General features: G+C 40.2%; 1 protein-coding gene and 1 pseudogene across 1 annotated transcript in view; both read right to left on the bottom strand.

The window, feature by feature from the left end:
* Positions 1-22,199, bottom strand: part of SLC9A9 (solute carrier family 9 member A9) — a 931,015-nt gene that overhangs the window by 445,611 nt on the left and 463,205 nt on the right. The gene's annotated exons all lie outside the window — the stretch shown is intronic.
* On the bottom strand, positions 11,269-11,851 carry LOC149466331 (syntaxin-8 pseudogene; annotated as a pseudogene).

Raw genomic sequence — 22,199 nt, 5'->3', positions numbered from 1 at the left:
ATGCATTGACACAACTGTTTTTTGGGTTTTTTTGGGCAGAGCACCTTCAAATCACACCTTCTATCCCATCTTATTGATTGGGATACATGAGTTTAATTATTCTTTTCTCAAGATATCATTTACCTAGATTTTTATATACAGTGCCTTGAAAAAGTATTCATACCCCTTGAAATTTTCCACATTTTGTCATGTTACAAACAAAAAACATAAATGTATTTTATTGGGATTTTATGTGATAGACCAACACAAAAGTGGCACATAATTGTGAAGTGGAAGAAAATGATAAAGACAGCTGCAAGTCTTTTAGGGTACGTCTCTACCAGCTTTGCACATCTAGAGAGTGACATTTGTGCCCATTCTTCTTTACAAAATAGCTCACGCTCTGTCAGATTGGATGGAGAGCATCTGTTAACAGCAATTTTCAAGTATTGATACAGATTCTCAATTGGATTTAGGTCTGGATCTTGACTGGGCCACTCTAACTCATAAATATGCTTTGATTTAAACCAGGGCTTAAAATTTCAAGTCCTGAGCTATTAGCCAGGCCTTAGGAGTTACTCACCACCAGTTGCTGCACCCAACCGCTACCCTGCCATGCCCCTAATCCCACCCCTAAACACGTCCTCCTAAATTCTCTCATTAAATGACACTGTTAAGTGTTTTATGCAGAATACAGTTACAGAAATAAATATATACCCTCCTTAACCCCCCCCCCCCCATAGCCATATCCTCTACCCCCTTTTCATTAAAAAAAAGCGGGGTGAGAGAGAAGGGGGTGAGAGAAAATGTGGGGGGGGGGCAAAAAAGGGGGGTGATTGGTATTTCTGCTACTCACAATTATGGCACCACCCCCCCCCCTTAATTTGAGGTTATGAGTACACCCACCCCTCTTAGAACACATGATCTCCGTTATGGTACAATGCGCCCCCCCCTGAACACACACAGGGCCCCCTACTACATAAAGTGAATACAGAGCCCCCCCCCCCCCACATACACGCACACATACATACACAGACACGCACATACATACACAGACACATACATACACACACACATACAGTACACAGACACATACATACACACAGACACACACATACATACACACACTCATACATACACATACATACACACACACATACAGTACACAGACACACACATACATACACACACACACACATACAGACACATACAGACACACACACACATACATACAGACACACACACACACACATACATACATGCAAACACATACAGACAAGCACACACATACAGACAAGCACACATACACACACACACACACACACACACACATATACACAGAAACACACACATGTCTCCCCTCTGGCTCTCTCAGCCTGTCACACTCAATTCTGTTTCTCAGCACTCCTGTCACAGACCGTTCTCCCCCTTCCTCCCACTGTTACATGCTGAGTTCTCACCAGTCTGTGGATTCTCCTCCTCCTTGGGCTCTGTCAGTCACTCTTTCCTCTCACCGGACCGGACTCGTAGTACGCTTGCACAATCCACCCTGCGGCCCTCCCCATCCTTTCAGGAGCCTGCCATAGGACCTCCTAAAGACTCTAGGCCCTTGGGTAGTGTGTGAGTGCCAAAATGCCTGAAAGCTTATTCCGCCTCTGGTGCCAGCACCCCGCTCCATATTCATCTGCTGTTTGATCGATCTGGCCCTCGCCCCCGTGTTATTTCCACTCACAAAATGCGAGCAGGATAGTGGAAATTTCAAGGCCTGATCTAAATCATTCCATTGAAGCTCTGGCTGTATGTTTAGGGTCATTGTCCTGCTGGATGGCAAACCTTCACCCCAGTCTCAAGTCTTTTTGCAGACTCTAACCAGGTTTACTTCTAAGATTGCCTATATTTGGCTCCATTCATCTTCCCATCAACTCTGGCCAGCTTGCCTGTCCCTGCTAAAGAAAAGCATCCCCACACCATGATGCTGCCACTACCACGTTTCACTGTGGGGATGGTGTGTTCAGGGTGATGTGCAGTGTTAGTTTTCCGCCACACATAGCAATTGCTTCTAGGCCAAAAAGTTCAAAACTTTGAAAACCATTTATTATTTTCCTTCCACTGTACAATTATGTGCCACTTTGCATTGGTCTATCACATAGAATTCCAATATAATAAGTTTATGTTTTTGGTTGTAACATGACAAAATGTGGAAAATTTCAAGGGGTATGAATACTTTAAGGCACTGTACTTATGCTATCAAGGACTTTAATTGAAACCACTTTTTCAATACATATATATAGTTAAACGCTGTATGCGTTGTTTGTTAAAGTGTTTATTACCATGATTTAAATTAAAATCATATGACATTTAAGAAGATCTTTGTCTGGAAAGGGCAGCCACTTCCAGACCCACAAATCTGGTTCAGAGCTGCAAAGTCTGTACTTCAGGACTTCCCTCTGTAAATTGTAGATGCCTTCCCTTACATGTTTGGAGGATTCCACATGTAAGGGAAATATGTTTTTTTCACATTTGAGTGCTTAATACAAATGATAATTAATGCATATGAGAACCTATGCAGGGTAGCATCTTTGGACCCTACTGCTTAGATCACAAATTCTATTGTTGCATTTTTACTCAACTATCACCAATTCATGAGCCTACATTTGGCTATTTTACAAAAAAACTCTACCCAGTGCTTAAAGTAAAACTGAAGGCATGTAGGTTTTCCCCATCGTTAAGTTTTGCATTGGAACAAACAGAATTAAGAGGAATGGTTAGTACTGGAGGAAGCATTTACTTTTATCATATGCAAAAATGTAATCAGAAGGCATGCTGGTATTGGCTAGAACAGAGAATAGGAGCAAACTGGAATTGGTTTCTCAAGTCTTTTTAGTCATTTTGAAAATAGTGCAGAGAGGCCAGCCTGTAATGGAATGCTAAATATATGAATAATGCATGTAGCCTAAAAACACAAATTCAGCAAAATATGCAAACAAGGCAATTTGCAAGAACTATTACATATCCATCTGGGAGTCATTTAAACATGCTCAGTAAAGCATTTATGTTTATTTTACTTCTATATTATGGCAGAAAAAGATTTAGATTTGAATTACAACTAAAAAGTAGGTCTCGATTATGCTGACTGGCATGAGAACTGGAGAATAAAGGCTTGTCTGTAGTGTCATGTGCAGATGTACTACTTACAATAACATGCTGAACTTCTCAGACCACTTTGAAATCAAGTCCTAAGACAGTAAAACTGATTGAGCAAACACGCCTCTTGGATCTTAAGTACTTAGATTGCATTCCTTTGTCCATATAATCATACAGCTTAAACTTTGAATGAAAATTCAACTGCATGATCACATTCAAAAGATTCTAAAGGAAGAAGAGCTACCATTACAAACATTTGCTGGTAAAGAGTATATGATTAAGTATGATAATTGATATCTGCCAGGAAGTCATTTTAAAAGACTCCTAGATAGAACTGATCATATCGGATCAAGTGACAAGACCCATTCCATATGGTAAAAAATATTTTGTTTCCAAACTTTTCTCCACAAATGCTTGCAGATTATGATGAGCTTCAAGTTAAATACAATCAGAAAAGCAAAAAGAAGCAATTTGTACTCTGTCTGATGGGTCATGCAGAAAGGAGAGCCAAAGTTCCTTTGGCTTTACTTTTCCTTGGGATCACCGGAGTGCAGTTCGTTCTGCAATCCTGTAACCTGTTTTAAGCTAACAGCAAGTTGAAGCCCTTTGCCCTTATATGGTTGAGATCCACTCTGAAGTCTGGACTGACACCTGGCTAAGCCTCTCTGTGATCTGCTGAGAGCTTGAGCCATCTGCTCCTGCCCCTTCCACAGCCCAGCTCTCTAGTGAGTGCTGGAGGGGCAGAGCAGAAAGCCAGAGACTGACAGTCACCAGTTCTCTGCTCACAGAACACTAAGAACTGAGTGATCAGCGGTCTTTGATCGCTCAGTTCTCAGTCTTAAAGCCTGTGGGGGACAGATGAAGCATTGGATCGATACTGTGTCCACCTAGGAGAGTATATATATATATATATATAAATTCTTGGCTTGATATGCTATATGGCAACAGCAAAATTAAAAAAAAAAGAAAAGAAAAAGGTTAATTTTATTATTAAAAAGATGCAGGTGAACTCCAGTCAAGTGGCTGTGTCTGAGAGGAGAATAGTAGGGCAATGATATTGTCAGTATACTGTTAGTGGAATGAGGTGCTGGATCATATGAAGTGGATCACATTTTTTTCTCAGCCAAATAAAAAGATTATATGTGTGTGAAGGCTGCTCTTAATCCAAAAGCACTGAGGGAGGATAGAACTTTGAGTTTCAAATTATGTTTGGACACTAGGGTTGTCGGTTTGAATCCCAACCACGGCACTACCTGCACGGAGTTTGCATATTCTCCCTGGGCTTGAGTGGGTTTCTTCCGGGTACTCCGGTTTCTTCCCACACTTCAAAGAAAAGCTGGTAGGGTAACTTGCTCCTCTCTAAATTAGCCCTAATATGTGTATGTATGAATGTGAGTTAGGGACCTTAGATTGTTAGCTCCTTGGGGGCAGGGACCGATGTGAATGTACAATATATATATGTAAAGTGCTGCATAAATTGACGGCGCTAGATAAGTATCTGTGATAAATAAAATAGACATCTAAAAAACTTGGTCAGTTACAATTGACTTTGCACATGTATTTTTCTAAATGGATTTTAATATATCAAATGTATTTTTAGGTGTTTTCTAGCCCTGATGAAGACTCCCATCCATCCTTGAATGTTTAATGCAGAACAAACACTGACAAAAGACTTGGCTTCATTACTTTACTGGCACTCTTCCACCTGGTCTTGTACATATCAGTATACTGAAGACAGGAGTACTCATGTCCTCAATATTGTCATCACTTAAAGGGACTGTTGTAGCATCGCAATTGTTTGGCAGCTCAGATAGTGAAGGACAGCAGCAGGGTGCTGATCTGTGTGAGGCAATATGTATACACTAATCTAAGAACATAAAGTCTATTGTACAGGATTTACTTGATTGACTTTTGTCTGGGACAGCATCTTAGTCCAAGAAACAGATTCTATACCTCTATGATGCCTGAGCAAAGATGATACTGAGAAAAAGGAAAAGCATTGTCAATGGGTGTACTGTAATTACTTTTAAAGGTAGCAAATACTTGCAAATGTTACACTTATACATCAAATGATATGTACTTAAAAGAAATATAAACCATGACAAATGGACTTCCTGTCACTGTGTAAACATGCATACAGTGACAGAAATAGAGCATGGTTTAGCATGCAAATGGTGTTTTAACAGGTGTGAGTTTGATTATCTGATAGGGAAAAAGGGAGTAGCTCCACTCAGCCAGGGCTCCCTTTCAGGAAACTGCAGAAGCAGTGCCTGTGTCAATGAACATGCAAAGGATCAAGAGTCCAGGCCCGTTTGCCCTTACAGACAAGAACTCTGACCAGGTCAAAGCCTAAGGAAGAAGTTCAGACTGTGCTGAAGCAGGTTGAGGGTCTAAACAGACCTAATAGCAAGAGAACTGAATTTTTTTTGTTTCTGTATAATGATGAAAACACTCCTATGTGGTTAACACCTTTGTTAAGTAGCTTGGTGGATAAATGAAACCAGGCAGGATCCCTAAAATGGACTTTGTGGACTTCACCAAGTCTGTAAAAGATGTATATTTGGAGCTGAATTTCCCTATACATGCATACAGTCATACAGAAAGGTAAGTACACCCCAATATGCTTTACTGAAATGACCTAAACCTCCTAATAACACCAATCATCCAACTGAAATGCGTCAGGGTAATGCTGAGGAGAGACTTCGATAGCAGAGTAGGTCTCATTCATGTCAGCAGTAGTGTATAATGTCTACACTGTGATTAAAAGTGCACTAGTGGGTGAGGTCCTGTTGGTTTTTAGTGTTCTTTTTCACTCAGGTAATATTCCATTAAGAGTATAGAATGTTTGATGTACAGTGGAAGATTACAAGACACAGTAAGATACTGTATATCCAGTACAATGATTATCAGTAAGTGAACTGTTCCACTTCACTATTTAACCTCTGACTTATAAGCAATTGTTTTTATCTGTTTGGAGTAACCTGATATTGTTGCGTTGATTACTGTATACACAACGAAGAAAGAATGAAAAGAACTTGAGATTACCAAAGATCTGGAGTAAATAAGAATTCCTTTTAGACCCCACAAATTCATCCTGAATGGAACCCCAATCATGGCCTGATTTTGCTGCAATTGTGCATGGCGTGAGTGTGAAATCGTTTCTGGCTCAGGGCCAACATTTGATCCTGAGCTTCTTTGGAGTGACTGTTGTGCATAGGACAGCCGGTTACTACTTAAATTGCTTGTGGAAACGCATGTTTCCGCTAAGAAATGTGTGAATGGGGCCTTATGGAATAGATGTACTTGTATGAACCGGACATAAGTCATTCAACAGAATAATGATCTGAAGCATACTGGCAAATCCACCCAGGAATGGCTAAAAAAAGAAGAAATAGAATATGGTCTGCCCTAGTCAAAGCCTTGAGTTAATTCCCACTAAGATTCTGTTTGGGGTTTTAAAAGGGAGAGTTCATTGCAAGGAAAACCACCAATGTGCAATTGAAGGAATTTTGCATTGAGAAATGGTAAAAAAATGTGATCAACAGTCATGGTCAGAGACTGGTTGTCAGTTAAACAACATGTCTACAAAGAGTAATTTCTGTTTAAAGGGGGCAATACTAGCTTATGATAAAAAATAGTTTACGATTATATTCCACAGCGCACCATTACAACTATTAATATTTTTGTTGAATAAATGATTAAAAAGGCGCATGTTTCTTGTGTCCTTTTTTCATATTTATTATTTTTATCTGTAGGCACTGTTTGAATAAAGATCAAATGTTCAAATATGTTAACAACAATTTTCATATTGGTTTCCTTAATTTCTCACATTAGTGTATATACATTAAAATGGCACTGACTCTATGTAATCAGCAATGTTTTGTAAGGCACAGTATTGAAGCAAACTTAACAATTTTAATTTTCTCATTTTATTTTTTTTTATCATTATTTATTATTTTTATGGCATGAATACATAAAAATTAACACTGCAAAAGAAATTATTTCACATTTTTTTTTACTGCTACTGTATAAGTTTTCATAATGCCACTGCCTAAATGGCTAATGTCATTTATCTGTCTAACTGCCATTTCAGGTGTGCCATTCCACAGAGTATCTGTGAAAGTCTATGCAATTAGCTGAATGCATTCCCTTTGTGGATCCAGTTTCACATGGATTTAATGCTGTAACAAAAAGTATTACATTCATCTATATTTAGAAAATAAATTCAGTCAAAAGTACAAATTTGCTTTATTTATTTTATATATTCAATTCATATATTTTAATCTGAGCCATTGTAATACAAATTAAAAAAAGTATGCTAATACCAAATATAGAGACAAAAAAGGCAGCACTTTAATGTAAATACTTTTATCAACGTTTTTTTTTAAATTTGTCTCGCTCTCTCTTCCCTATCTGTAATAAAGAATTGAGCAAAGTGCTTTAATCTAAAATAACTAGCCAGCAGTTATATTCCTCCAATAGATTTAAATGAGCCTTTCTCAAACTTTATGCCAAGGAACAACCCCTGAAGAAGTTTTCAGGTCTCCAGAAACCCCCCATAAAATGACTAGACCTACAGCTCATGGAATATTGGCATGATCAGTAAGTTTTAGTTTTAAACAAAAGAATAAATAATGTGGTTTATTTAATTAATAATAAATTAAACATGTAATAATTGCCAGAAAAGAAACACAAATGGTGAAAACTGTAGTGACCCCATGGTGGTCTATGTAGGCAAGAGAGGAATCTGCCTCTGCTCTCTTCACAAGGAACCCTTAGAAACGTCTGGACTCTCAAGGGACCCCAGGGTACCACGGAAGCTATTGGTTAATCATGGTTAATTAACAATGGTTAATCATCCCCCCTCCTGACTCTTAATTTTAATTATGTACATTTTTACTTTCGTACTATATAAATATATATATATGTATATATATATATATATATATATATATGACAGCGAGAGGCCCCGCCACAGTGTGAGTTAAGGAGAAAAGGCACACTAGATTTGTTCTGTGAATCATGTCCTGTGGATTAATTGTCAGGTCTTGATGTATGTTATCGTCAACAAATATAGGGTGATGGAATTCTCATGTTTTGCAATAAGGATCAATGTATTGGAATTTAAGATGTTAGTGTTTTGTGAGGTATGAAAGTGACGAAGACCTGTGAAAATGCCCTGTGGGAGGGCCGAAACACGTTGACGCAATTCAGGTTCCGCCATCCTACGTACTACGACACTTCCGGTGAGTGGAACGCACGCCGGCGTGCTGCGTTCCTGGGGGCCATCTTTTGTATGTGAGATTCTCTATGCTGTCATCTGTGCTGCTGACTGTGGGATCTCTGGAAACTATCCTGGAGTTGTGACGATTGTGGATTCATCTTATGCAATTAAAATGCTGGTTTTTTTCTTTAAAAATGTGAGTGGCCTGGTACTTCATTATTGATATAACCAGGTATTGCAGTATTACGCTATGTCATTTTGTTTTTCCCTAACTTAATACTGAGTATTTCTGGAAAGAGGAGTCTGTTGGTCTTGGAGATTGGAGGAAAGTTTTCCTTTGCGGAGTGGAGATCTGGAGGCATATTATAAGGGTCTAGGATCCCATAAATACCTACAAGGGTTTTTTTTCACCAAAATCTGGTGAGTGCGGTATATAATGTTTGAACACAAATTTTTGGTGGAGCACATTTCTTTGGAAAAAGGACTTTCTGAGTTGCTAAGGATTTTTTCACTTATCATTTTTTTCACTTATTTTGGAGTGGGACTTTATTTATATTTTTTATTTATAATATATATAAGTTGTGATTTGGCACTATAACAAATTATTTTGCGCTGTCTGAATTTAGATTTTTTTGGTGTAGGTTTACACTGATGTACAGCAGCATTTAATTCATTTTATTTTATTTTTGTTTTAATCTTGGCGCTGGTAATTAATGTTCATACTATGATCAAATAGTTCAGGTGATTCCTCTGTGCATGATAGTGGGGCGTGGATTTAGCTCAATCATGGCTCTCACAGTGAATTCAGCTGTGATTGGCCAAAGCATTGCACCTGACCTGTGGTCAGGTGCAATGCTTTCGCAAATCACAATGCACTGTGAGAGCGCAGTGCATTGTGGGGCGTTGCGGGTGAACAGCTTGTCGAATGCCTGTGATGTATATGTATATGTGTTCAGTGAACACAAACACCCGATGTTCAAGTCGAACTTTTGACGGAACTATACTGCCAGAGAGCATTTAGGTGGTTATTCTAGTCCTAGACCGACCTTTGGCAGTCCTTCACCTCTTATTTGGAAAAGGTCACGGTAATATCTGTGAATGCCAGCTGTGATGACTCCAACAGTTAGAGTTGGAGTTAGTGATATCTAGCTTTCTGGGGGGCAACTGAATATATACCAGTATATATAGGCATATTCCCTACTTGCAATGGTGATTTCTTAGACTGGATGGAGGTTCTATTTCCTTAACCACTTGCTGTCGGCCACTGTATACAAACGGTCGGACGGTGGCAGTCCAGGGGCGGGTTGCCGTTCATAAACGGCGCCCACCATTTTGGAATTTGCACACTCCCTTGGAGCGCGCAGCACTGCAATCTGGTGCCCGCTGTGTCCTTCGGACACAGTGGAACACCGATCATTTAAAAGTGTGATAGCGCTGAAAGCTGAAAATTGGCCTGGACAGGAAGGGGGTAAAAGTGTCCGGACTTGAAGTGGTTAAATTGATGGTGTGCAGACATAAACATAGTGACAGCATCACAGTTCCAGAAAGTTTACTGATTGAGATAGAGATCAATATCTACAATTCAGAATCTCCTACACATTCTGGCCATATGTGATCTTTGACACAGCGGTAGCTGGGAAAGAACATCCTACTACTGCTGCCTTTAATTTTGCTCAAAGCCCTGTCTCTAAATTCTGATCATTCTCTATAGTAGGGTCACCGAAAGTCGTCAATACTGACCTCCATGGATCAATGGTACTATCCAAGGGGTTGATAAAAGGGCTGGGGGTTAATAGGCAGTTCATAAATGATTGAAGGTCAATTTGGGGGCTCAATTAATCTTTTGAGGTATCTGTAGTGCTCCACACCAGACCCTAATCTTGAAGGTGTGGTGGCTAGTGGAAAGACAGTGGTACCCAAGGATGGGTGGTCAGCCATCAGGAAAAATGGCCTTGAGTTGTTTTTAAAAGCTGTATGTTACTGAGCTTGTTTACCGACATGCTTTGCATTTTGTAACCTTCCACCCCCCCATACTTCCTGGGAAAGATATATATAAATGTTAATGTGTAAGTGAGTGAGGTGGCAAGATGGCTGTTTAGGACAAAATGGATTAATTATAGAAACCTTAATCTGTGCTTATTCCTTTCCTTTACATTTGTACTGGCATAGTGCAAAAATAACTTTGAGGACTACCCAAAACTCATGATTTATAAGAAAGGAGAACTTATGATTTATAAGAAATGAGAACCTGTGGTGAAGCAAGTTCCTGAAAATCCATCTAGATGGCTATTTTTTGAATGACACCTATAGCCACAAGAAATAAACATCCTTTATTTACTTATTTCAGGTACTTATATAGCGCCGTTAACGTACGCAGCGCTTTACATATATATTGTACATTCATATCAGTCCCTAACCCTCAAGCGGTGTACAATCAAAGGTCCCTAACTTACATTCATACATACACATACTAGGGCCAATTTAGACAGGAGCCAATTAACCTACCAGCATGTCTTTGAAGTGTGTAAGGAAACCGGAGTACCCGGAGGAAACCCACGCAGGCACAGGGAGAACATGCAAACTCCAGGCAGGAGGTGCCGTGGCTGGGATTTGAACCAACGACCCAAGTACTGCCAGGCGGAAGTGCTAACCAATTAGCCTCCGTGCTGCCCATAGCTTTGAAGAGCTCTCAACATGAAAGCAAGAAGAGATAGTTTGTTTGTTTGTAAATCAATAAGCTGTATGCAGGAAGAGCTCTGAAAATTAACCCCTTGCCCTCCAGAGGATTTGCCCCCCCTTCCGGACCAGGTCATTTTTTTGCGTTACAGCGCTGTGTTACTTTAACTGACAATTGCACGGAGAAGCAACGCTGCACTCAAATGAAATTTACGTCCTTTTTTTCTCACAAATTGAGCTTTCTTTTAGTGGTATTTGATCGCCTGTGCGTTTTTTATATTTTGCGCGTTCTGGTCATCCAGCTCGTTCCCAATGTCGTAGCCCATTTTCTTCTGTCGAGCCAGGATGTTGCTGAGAGCATCCAAACCAGCATCTTGTTTTGCGATCATCCGCTGCTGCTTCAGCTCCCTATTTGATAGATTTCTTGTCTCTTCTGGCTCCTCCTTCACCCATGGGTTGTATCTAGAGGAACCTGAGGCACCGCCACTCATCAGGCTCGATCGGACCACGTTGGGCGCTGTGCCTCCATTTGAAAGGGACAGCTGAAGATGCCGTTCTTTGGTTAGCAGCTCATCAACGAGGTTCTGCCTTCGGTCCCCTTCCAGCTGGGTGATCTGACACATGGACACTGATCTCAGAAGGGAATCCCTCAGCTGTGCGATGCACTCGTTCAGTTTCTTCATCATAGTGCGGATGGTCACAGTGACCCTGGCTGGATTCTCCCCATTCCACAAGTATTGTTCCCTTTCATGGACTTTCTCGGCGATCTCCTGGGCAAGGTGGCACGTGTCATCGTATATCGATAACCAGGGATCCGGGGCCATCGCTCCAGCCTTATGATGACCTTCTTGATGAACCACGATCACAGAACAATTAACTCAATGCTTGCTGCAATCCTATTAATCTCTGATAGGTCTATTTCATATGATAACACAACCTACATTACATATGTCAAATTGTGTACTTAAACTCAAGCACAAATTTAACCACTAGCCTACAAGGCACTTATACCTCCTTCCTGCCCAGGCCAATTTTCAGCTTTCAGTGCTGTCACACTTTGAATGACAATTGCACGATCATGCAACACTGTACCCGTATGAAATTTTTATAGTTTTTTTGAGACAGATAGATAGGTGGCATTGATGGACACTGGCAGGTGGCACTGCTGGGGCTACACTGATCATCAGTGCCCTGATGATCAGTGCACATGTCCTCTCTGAGGAATGCTGATTACCGGCTCTCCTCTCGTGCTGTCAGCGTGACAGCTCGTGAGGAGAGAAATGCTGATAACCAGCATTTCCCTATTTACATGTGATCAGCTGTGATTGGACACAGCTGATCACATGACCGAGCCGACACCTTCAGCTCTTTCCGTTGATCGGTGATCCGTTGTGTCCGAGGGACACAGCGCACCACCGATCGCCGTGCTGTGCGCCCCCGAAGCCGTGCATGCGCGGTTAGAATAGGAGGAAGTCATATGACGTCCTCCCAGAACGAGAGAACCGCCTTGCGCCCGTCATTACCTTATATGGCGGGCGGGAGGCGGTTAAAGAGCAGATCAACTGATTCAAGATACTTGAGTCTGTCTGGTCTCTATGTAGCTACATTGGGTATCATTGAATTGGGTATCACTAACTAACCAGGATCAGGTGTTTATACCTGAATTGAAAAATCTCAGTCAGGAGGAGTTGCTGTCATTTGCGATGGAGAAGGACAACTGGATAGAATTGGGAACACTGAAAACGCATGTGGCCAGATAAGCCCATTGTTCGCTTACAAAGCTTTTCAGTCTTCAAAATGGCAATATGTAACTGTTTATTTTGACATAATACCCTCTTAAAATAACCCAGCCTCTTAGTCGGTGTATATGTGTGTGTATATTGTTGTTGTGAACACCTGTTGCGAAGGGCGAGGTTGGGTCAATCCTCACCGCTGTGGGTGTCTTGGACACGCAGTCTCGTGACCCAGGGTTGCGTTTTAAAAAGCATTCTCATCTTGGATGGTTCATTTGGGATGCAGTGAGCATTACAACCATACAACTAATCTACCTCAGACGCCGCCAAGAACCCCCACAAGTGCAGAAACTGATAGATTTTTTTCCCCTACCATGCACAGATGGCTGCAACTAAATGGCAGAGGGAGACACTTGGCAGAGGTGGCTGCTGACTCTCCAGTGTCTGCATCTACTCCTCACACAGACATGGCTCAATCAGACGCTGCAGCTTCACAGGGCTCTGCCTCATCTGAGTCTGGTCCCTCTTCTCCTTCAACCAGAAGTCCAATGAAGTCCAGACCTCTCCCAGCATACTCTTCAACAATGCAGGAACCTAGCTACTATTACAAAAGCCCTACGCAATAATAAGATCATCTAATGGTGGAAATATCCAGCAAAACTCAGTTTTTCACACCATGGCTCAAACCACCTTATAACATGAGCTGATGGAGGCCTTCATCCCCTTCGTGAATGGAACTTACTTCCATTGATAACCAAGCCTACCAACAACCAAAATTGTTCACTTTTGACACATTTGATTCCTGACTGTCAAATTACCAACCACAAAAAAAGCCTCCACTAAAAAAAATCTGAGGCTCCGTACAAAGAATATCGCAAATTCTCTTTATAGATTTCCTGGGTGTGAGAGGGTACACAACACCGTACAAACATCTGGAGATGTAATATCTCCATGGTACAAAACTTGACCTCGCCCATCACCTTCAAGAATATTTTCAGTTGAACAAACAACAGGACACTGGTCCTTTTACATATTAGAATGCTCATAAAGCATTCATACGAGGGATACTGATCTGATCAAAATTGGTTCCTGTCTTAAGAAACAATTTGTAGCAAAATTAGATGCCCCTGTCAGATATTAACATTCTAGACTCAAAAATAAAATACACCTTCAACTGCAATGGCTATGAAGCTGTCTAAGCTTTGCCATAATCTCAGAGAGTTGATGTGTAGTCAACATGATCATTACATAAGGAAACTCAAATTGCAATATTACACAAACCACAATAAAGCAGGGAAATTCCTAGCAAACAGAATACAAACACAAAGAGTGAAGTCAAAGATTCCTCACATTTGTCACCCAGCTGCGTACTTAAAACTAGAGAATCCCCAAGCAATTGCTGATGCATTTGCGGACTATTATAGAACAAGATATTAACAACTTCCTGACAACACTTCAACTCCCTTCCCTGTCTCAAGCACAATTAGGCCTACTAAACGCTGATTTCACCCCAGAAGAGATTGATTTCACTATTTTCTCACTTCCTGATGTCAAATCCCTAGGCCCAGATGGTCTAACTAATGAAAATAATAAAGAGTTTAAACAAATTTTAACCCTACTTTTAGCTTCCATATTCCAGACAGAAGCCTCCTCAGGTTCTCTCCCTGAAGAAATGCTAAGAGCTCATATAATTACTCTCCCCAAACCCGGGAAAAATCCTGACACTCCATCTAACTTCCGTCCCATCTCCTTACTAAACATGGCCGTTAAATTATATACAAAGCTCATGACGACTGATAGACATCATCCTGACATTAGTTAAACTTGATCAACTGGGGTTTACCAAAGGAAGCAACCCTTAAAAAATGTGTTTTTCAGGGGTAAATAGTAACTGCTATATCTGTGTCATACTCCCGCCCCTCCGTCCAAGTATATATCTCAGGTCTATTGTCTAAACCCTTTATAATCTCAAATGGCAAATGCCAAGGTTGCTCATTGTCCCCCTCCATTTTTAATCTGCTAAGTAAACCTCTGGCCGAAGCCATCCCTTCAGATCCTCATATCATGGGCTTTCGTTTTCAACAAAGGTCATATGTCATCAACTTATTTACGGATGATGTGATACTCATGCTGTCAAACCCAATAATATCTCTCCCCTTTGCACACAACTTGCTTACAGATTTTAGTTCACTATCATATTATAAAGTAAACTTCACCAAATCTCTAGTTCCAGATCTAGGGGTTAATAAATAAATAACACACTAAGATCCACCTAGTGTCAAACCTCCCCTATACGTAGGCTGATCAAGGTATACCATACCTAGGCTTACACCTAAACTGGCAACTGTGGCGGAAGCCAACCTTAAGCCACTTATGGCAGAAATTCTTCAAGATACCACTAGAATGGCAAAATTTGAATTATCCTGGATAGGCAGGCTGGCTGCTTTTAAAATGATGTCTCTCCCAAAAATATTATACCTCTTCCATACACTACCTATCCCTCTTAAAGCTTCAGCAGAGTTCAATAGGATCCTTAAAAAATTCATATGGAAGGTTAAAAGAGCACATTGCTCCTACAAACATCTTAACAGACACAGGATGGCAGGAGGTGTGGGATGGCCAGACATATACGACTATTACATCGCTACTCATCAAACGTTGGTTCAGAACACCACCCAAGACCCTGTGAGTTGATATAGAATCTGTCTCTACGCACTCCTCTAACCTTAGTCTACTATTGTTAGCTGATGCTTGGACACGACGAACATGCCACCTCCAACACAAACATCTATATCTGCTTGGAGAGTACTACTCCATCAATCTGTGCAAGGACCCTTCATCTACCAAATTTGTCTACCCATAGAATATTTAGAAACACTTATCCCATACATATCAGTGAGGCATTGAATGGATTGATGAGTTAATGGAAGGCACATGTTCCTAATACAGTATCTAAATTGATCTTGGAATACAACCCCCCTAAGTCCTTTGCTTTTACTTATACTCATATCAAAAGTTTCCTAATACGACATCCCCCCTGTCTGTCCAAGTCAAATCACAGGTGTGCAAATTCAATACCACGACATCTGAGACCCACAGAGGCATATGTATTTTTTATAATCTGCTTCAATTTAAAAGAGAATTTGAAAAAACCCCGCTGATGCTATCATGGAAAGTAGACCTTGGGAAAGGCTTTACTTGCTTGCAATGGTCAACTGCACTTCGTTACACTTGCATTGCCTCTTGTTGCATTAACCATTATGGCAAGATGCTATAGGACTTCGCATCAGCTTGCAAAATTATTTATTTTGACTTCTCCCCTTTGCTGGAGAGATTACACTCAACTAAGTAACATCCAAAATATTTTTTGGGCTTGTAAAAGTGTTATGAGCTTCTGTAAAAAAATATATTTAACACTATTTCAGACATTACTGGCATATTGTCCCCCCCCCCTCCCCCCAGATTCAGCACTAGCACTTCTGCATATAGGCATTGAAAATGACCCCAGCATTTTTAGAATAATTATAATACTTATACTACTGGCAGCTGAATTAGTCATTGCCATACACTGGAAAAACAATATATCACCAAATTCATCTGAAGTTTTTGCCCAAGTAAATCTCACTTACAATTATGAAAAACTACTGTGATATAGATCAGCCTCCTTAATGTCCTTTAATAAACAATGGAAAGCATGAGTTGACAGATACACATAACCAGTTACTTGTAAAATGGTCCTCAGTGGAGTTTAAACCTGTTCATCTGGTGGAGTATATTCCTATAATTTCGCAATTATGGATCTTTTCCCTTTAACTTGTATTGCTAATGCAAAATACAATTCGCTATATATTATCGGGCCCTGCGTGTTGCACTCTTAAAATTTGTTACCTTGTATTTAAATTTTCTTACCATGTCTTTATTTAGTCCTATGAACACACCTTTATACTGATCCTTCTATTCTTTTCCTTTTATTTTGTATTGTGAATAAAAATGTTATTAAAAAAAACGAACTTGTTACCAGCTGCTTTGAAATGGAAGGAGAAGAGCATAAGGTGAAATGAAAATAGGACATATAGAATTATTTGATGTTTAAAGGATTATATACTTGAGGATGAGTGGAGGTGCTGAGCTGAGTTACTGAACAATAAGACAGTAGAAGGTATGGGGCTGAGAGGTGCTCCCTGCCCTCTTCAGGAAACTTAGGAAGTAACTTTACAGATAGGGAAAGACACTGAGCTAGTGACATGGCTGCTAGTGTCTGACACTGTTCCTGTTAATCTGTTCGGAGCTGACATTCTAACAGCCATATGAGCTAATATCACTTATCACAATGGACAGGTTACAGTAACAGGACAAATGTCACTGAAGGTTTTAAACATCATGTTTGCACATGAATACACTGAGCAGAATGCCACACTGACAGATAAAAACACATTTAACTTGCCAGTGCTGGACAAACTTGTGAGCGGTTGACCGGTATGATGTAAGATTGCTAAATGTACAGCCAGTGTTAGTCAAATTATGTTTCAATAAATTTTATTGGAAATTGTTTTCATAGAAATACAAGATATACCCGTACGCAGTAGATCAACATTCTACAGTCATGGATAAGATTAGAGAAAATAGGTAAATCAGAACAGAGAAAAACAATCATGAAAAGACCAGTGACACAACATTTAAATTTAAAATGTCAAAGCTTAAGGAGATCAGCTAAAGAACTTTCTACCAAAGTGAGGTGTTCACACAGGTGGGTTTGTTTGGTACCATCTGAGCCAAGGTTGCCAAAGGGCAAATACTTTTCTATATTTACTTTTGTTAGAGGCCATCGCAAGTTCATAAGAAAAATGCCAGTGAACTAATGCGATAGCATCAAACGCAGTGGGCGAATGAGAGATTTTCCAAGATCTAGTAATACGCAATCTGGCTGCCAAAAGAATGTGATAGACAGAGTGTTTAGCATGGGAATTAATGCTGTCAATATTTAAATTCAGTAATGCTAAATCAAGATTCAGGGGAAAAGAGGACCGTGAAACAGCAGATAAAAATTTGAAAAATCATAGACCAGAAGTTGTTTAGTAGCGGACAATGCCAAAAGATGTGAATAAAGCTCCCAGGGTTCCCGCAGTTCCTCCAACACAGAGGGGATACATGGTTATTAAAACACGCCATCTTAACGGGAGTGAGATACCATAAGGGATATTTTTTGTGTTAATTCCCAAAGTGTCCAGCAGCAGGTGGCTCGGTAAATTGATTGAAATGCGTGAAGCCATTGTTGCTCAGTATAAACAGAAGCAAGATCATACTCCCATTGGAGAAGTGGTCTAACCTTGGTAAATGATTTCTTTTGGTTTAAGATATTGTAGAAAAGTGAGATACCTTTGGTTTCAGTAGAGGAGCGAGAGATATAGTTCCAAGCAGGTTTGGGAAGTTCGTAAAAGGGGTAGAATTGTTTAGATAGGCAATGGGATATCCTAAGGTAAGTGAAAAGTAATTGGGGAGGTAGGTGGAATTCTTGTTGAAAAGACATGAATGATTTAAGAGAGGAGTCATTAAAAAAATCCTGAATATATGCTACGCTGCATGCGGACAAGTGGCGTATAGGAATATCGGGTAAGATGTAATAACATATGCAAAGGAAGATTAGGCATCACGGATTGCGTAGAAGAACAAGGAGCACAGATGAGAATCCGCCATGCAGAGATTGTCGCTAAAATAGGTGGGGGGAGAGTGGGTGAAATCTGAATCCCTAGGGGTATTCCCAGGAGCCATGCACTTAGAATCTACCTACATTCAAGGAGAGAATCTATTTGACTCCACAATATAGCAGTAGATAAGGTGTTAAACCATTCTCTCAGTTGTGAAAGTATAGTTGCTGTATAGTAATCACTAAAGTTAATATATCCAGAGCCTCCTACTGATCTATGTTTTGTAAGTGTTGCATGAGCGCAGCAGGGTTTCTTTCCTTGTCATATGTATTTGTTTAACGAAGTTTGTAAGGATTTGAAGTACAAATGGGGGATAGGAATAGGGAGGGTTCTAAATAAATAAAGCAGCTGGGGAAGAATAGACCTTTTAAAAGCAGCAAGCCTGCCAGCCCAGGAAAGCTCATGTTGTTGTAATGATTGCAATTCTTGTTGCATTTTTGAGAGAACTGGAATGTAGTTGGCCGAAAACAGACCTTTAACTGATTTGGTTAATCGTATTCCTAAGTAAGATATGCCGGAGTCGTCCCAAACAAAGGGGAATTGATTCTGCAATATATTCCTGGTGATACCATCTAGACCTAGATCCAATATTATGGATTTATTCTCATTGACTTTACAATACGACACTCTGCTGAACCAGTTTAGAGTACGATATACCTTGGTCAAAGAGGAAGCTGGATCAGAAATGAGAAGAATAATGTCATCGGCAAACAAACTTAGTTTGTGAGTGCAGTGATCAATAGAGAAGCCTTTTATGCAGGGTTTAGAACGTATATGCTCTACTAGAGGTTCTATAAGAAGATTAAAAATTAATGGCGATAATGGGCATCCTTGCCTTGTTCCGTTAGTTATGTGAAAGGGACGTGATAACATGTTTGAGGAATAAACCTGAGCCGAAGGGGTAGTATAGAGGGCTAAAATTGCGCTTAGGGTAGGGCCCTAAAATCCAAATTTGAGTAATAACTGATGGAGATAACTCCAATGAACCCTATCGAACACCTTCTCTGCATCCAGGAAAGAAGCAGAGAAGGCATTTAGAGAGATCTCTGCGTGATGTATAAGATCTATCAATCGTCTGGTTACATCTGGGGATTGGTGAAATTTGGTGAAACCGGATTGGTCATGAAGTATTAGATGAGGAAGAATATTATTCAATCTAGTCGCTATTAGTTTAGCATAAATTTTCAAATCAAGGTTCAATAAAGAGATTGATCTGAAATTTTGCGGGGATGTAGGTTCCTTGCCTGGTTTCAGTGATGTAATTATGAGGGCTTGGAGCATTTCAGCGGGGAAAGATGAAAAGGAAGCGGCGAAGTTGTAAATGGAGCATAGATGAGGGGTTAGAATAGATAGGAATTATTTGTAGTATTCACCCATCAGACCATCAAGCCCCAGAGATTTGCCAATAGGGAGAGATCGAATTGTGGAGATAATTTCTTAGTGGGTGAATGGGGCATTAAGGGAATTAAGTTGTGTTTCCAATAAGGAAGGGAGTTTGATTTTTTTCAAGAAAAGTGTTAATCTCGATCAGAGAGGGTTGGTGTGTGGAATCATCCAATTTGATATTGTATAGTGAACTATAGTAGGAGCTAAAGGCATCCACAATGTGCTGAGGATTAAAGATGTTGGTATTTAAAGTAGTGTCATAAAGAAATGGTATTCTGGATTTAATTCTACAGCTTTTAATTTTACAAGATAGTGCTTTCCCTGCCTTATTAGAGGTGGAATAGAAGGTGACTTGCAGCTTACGTTGCATATGTTCAAAGGAGTCCAATAGAAGAGATTTAAGTTCTTGATGCAACAATATTAATTTTGTTTTAAGAGCTTGGGTGGGCTGTGCTTTATTCTTGGTTTCAATAACTCTAATAGAGTTTAGTAGGAGATCCAAGCATTGTGACTTCTTTTGTTTTTCTCTAGATACCATTTGAATTAACAAACCTTTAATAAATGCTTTGTGAGAGTTCCATACCACAAAGGGGAGAGGGACCGAGTTTGTGTTTTGAGTAAAAAATTCAGAAAGAGAATTCGAGAACTTTGAGGCATACTCTGGATGTTGCAATAAAAAAATTGTTGGCTCTCCATACAAAGGTATTTGGTTGTGAGGGGGTGTTCTCAAGCGATATTGAGATGGTATGGATTATGGTATGGATCTCAGACTTGTGTACTTTTTGCAATAACCATTTGTCAAGTTGAATCAGATCAATCCTAGAGTAAGAAGTGTGACAAGGAGAGAAATATGTGTAGTCACATTCATTAGCATGGTAACACCTCCACAAGTTGAATAGCTCATTGGCATGCAGGAAGAATTGAAGAGATGGGGAGTGGCATTTGGATGTAGCAGATTAATCCATCACGCTATCTGGGACAATGTTAAAGTCTCCACAAACGAGTAGATGGCCTTGTTGAATTTTCCTAGCTTGACGGATAGTTTTGGTGAGGAGGGTGGTGGGTTTCTTGTTAGGTGCATACACATTCATCAGAGCATATGGAACGTTGTCAATCATGCAAATCAGAATAAGAAATCGACCATTAGGGTCGGTGACTTGGTGGTGTAACATAAATGAAACCGATTCCTTGATCGCTATCATGACCCCTCTTTTCTTAACAGTGAAACAGGCATTGTAAACATGGAGGAAGTTTTTATGTTGGCAATATGGCTGGGCTGAACGAGAAAAGTTAGTTTCTTGTATGCATAAAATTTCGAACTTATGGTTGTGCTGTTTTCCATAATGAGTTCCATTTTGCAGGATGGTTCAGACCTCTGGCATTTATAGACAAGAGTGAGAGTGGCATTATTGGTGATGTGAATGTTCAAATCAGGAGATTGAGGAGTAATTCACAGGGTGCTTAACAGCAAGATCATTTATGGCCGATGGCAGCTGTAGTGGATGGTTTTGAAGTCTACTTCACTGATAATCTTCAAGCCGAAGAGAAAAAAAAACAAAACAATCATGTCACTGGAAAGTAGCAGGGAGCGGAGTACGAGTCAGTGGGCAAGTCAAGAAAGGGCAAATAACCATAAACAATACCAGAAGTATAAAAACTACGTAGCAGAAGCTCAGGTTGATTCAAACTGAGATGCTACAGATCAATAGATCAATCAGGGTGAGATTTACTTAAACAGTAACTTTGAGTCATAAGCCAGAGGGATAACAGCGTATTACAAATGGTGCCCTCTGTATGAAATCACAGACGATGTCTGCATCTACCAGGTTGCGGTTGCCCAGGGTGAGGTGAAGCATGAGGTGAGGCTGGTGTGTTGGACTCCAGGGGTGGGTCCAAGACGATTCCCCATGTATGGAGGAGGTGTAATCCTTTATGGAGGGAGTTGATAGTGTGCACATTGCCATTATGGGAGATCAGCAGGGTAGCTGGATTGCGACATTTGTATGGAATATTATGATTTAGAAGAGCTTTCGTTACTGAATACAACTGTCGTTGAAGTTGTAGAGTGTGCTTGAAGAGATCCGAAAACAGTTGAAGATCTGCAAAAGGTGCAGGCAGTGCAGTCATGGATCTAACAGAAGAAAGCAATTGCTCTTTTGTTTGAAAGAAGTGTACCCTCATTAGTACATCTCTAGGTATTGAATCCGCCAACTGCTATGCTCTAGAAATACAGTGGATGTGATCAATCATAAGGTTAATAAGGTGCAGCTTCAGGGAGAATAGCGGACAGCAAATTGCAAGCATATGCATGTAAATCAGGTTGAGGGATGGATTCTGGGATTCCCCTTAGTT

Source organism: Staurois parvus, unplaced genomic scaffold, assembly GCF_062004578.1.
Source record: "Staurois parvus isolate SC_StPar_1 unplaced genomic scaffold, SC_StPar_1.0 ptg000131l, whole genome shotgun sequence".
In the NCBI taxonomy this organism is placed as follows: Eukaryota; Metazoa; Chordata; class Amphibia; order Anura; family Ranidae; genus Staurois; species Staurois parvus.
The sequence above is the reverse complement of the archived record's forward strand: the minus strand, read 5'-3'. Positions and strand labels throughout refer to the sequence as shown.